The following is a 1,408-nucleotide window of genomic DNA, read 5'->3' on the forward strand; positions in this document are numbered from 1 at the left end:
GGGAACAGTTCCGTAACCATAATCTACATCTACTTTTAGTGTCAAGCCATGCAACCCATTCACATGGCAAAAAGCATGCCAAAATCTAGAGAATGCAATCTCACCATGCCATGATGAGATGAGATGGTTTGCATGGTTGGCCTCCTTCTACACATAATGCGCACTATTAGGACCTCAGCCAACAAACATCCCACAATGCCATAATCTCATACCCCCACAGAAGCCTCGTCCAACACTATACAAATGCAACCTCATATATGACTCCCAAAAACCACTCAAGTAAAACCTTCCAGTTCTCTCCTCTGTCTAGTCTAACATTAGCTTTTCTGGACGGGTAAACATTCACGATTCACTCTAGCCATCACAACCAGAAAGGAGGAGTTTTGGTCACAAGGCAACTTACCCAACAAACCCAAAACCTAGTCCAGGCATAGGTTAAGGGCAAGAAGCTAATAACAGCCCAAACGTACATAATACAATTAGGTTACATGATGGTTTTGACTCCATTTAAGAAATGATAAAAAGAACCCCATCTTGTATCCTCACATTCACACATAGAAAACGGCGAGATCATTCAAAAGAGGAGAGGACAACAAAAAGCTTTAATTTCCCGTTCCTAACTGTTCATTTTTCACGAGTGAACCCTAATATGCTTTTCAAATCCAAAGAAACTGCAACATAACGAAAAAGACCCACAAAACATGTACAATACCAATTCAAAATGACCCAGATAAGTCAAGAAAACTAAAATTCTCCGTTTAATTTGTACAAAATGAGAGAAACAGTTTAGTTTGAAAACGAGCAAAAACAGAAACATATGAGCGACAACCAAATTGGATGGCATTCCAAAAGGGTTTGAATAAACCAATTGATAAAAGTGAAATTAGGAGGGGAATAATGACGAAAAATGAAGTGAATTGAAAAGAAAATAGGGAAAGTGATAGATCGATCAAACGCGACAAACAAGAAAAGGGAAATGGAAAAAGAAAGAAAGAAAATCACGGCGACTTACAGATTGTAGAGCGAACAGGTGGAAAACCCTCGTCTTCCGAGAATCGGATGCAAGCTTTGTCACCTTCGATTCTCTCTCGCGCACTCGCAGGTTGCAAGAACCCCAAGCTCGACGGTTCTTTGTTTCCCCCCACACTTCTTTTTCCTTCGTGTTGGTTTTTTGGCTCTCTCACCCTCAGAGCATAATAATATGGATTATCTTACACAAATTGTCCAATAATCATCAAAGGCATTAATTGGAATATAGTTACTTTTTAAACTATTCAATTACAATGTAATTAATGTTTTGGAAAAACATTAATTGTTATAATAATTATTTTTTGTCACTGGTTGGCTCAGGGTTTCAATATATAATTATAAAATATAATCAATTTCCTAAAATTAATAAAAGATAATA

The 1,408-nt window shown here is 37.4% G+C and overlaps 1 protein-coding gene across 3 annotated transcripts in view; it reads right to left on the minus strand.

Moving 5' to 3' along the window:
• Window positions 1-1,193, minus strand: part of LOC106768665 (cyclin-T1-4) — an 8,511-nt gene extending 7,318 nt beyond the window's left edge. For all 3 annotated transcript variants that reach the window (XM_014653925.2, XM_014653924.2, XM_022783096.1), the window contains exon 1: window positions 1,013-1,193. The gene's annotated coding sequence lies outside the window, so the exon portion shown is untranslated. The remainder of the gene's footprint in view (window positions 1-1,012) is intronic.
• Window positions 1,194-1,408: the final 215 nt, after the last annotated feature.

The sequence above is a fragment of the Vigna radiata genome, chromosome 7 (assembly GCF_000741045.1).
Source record: "Vigna radiata var. radiata cultivar VC1973A chromosome 7, Vradiata_ver6, whole genome shotgun sequence".
Taxonomy (NCBI): domain Eukaryota; kingdom Viridiplantae; phylum Streptophyta; class Magnoliopsida; order Fabales; family Fabaceae; genus Vigna; species Vigna radiata.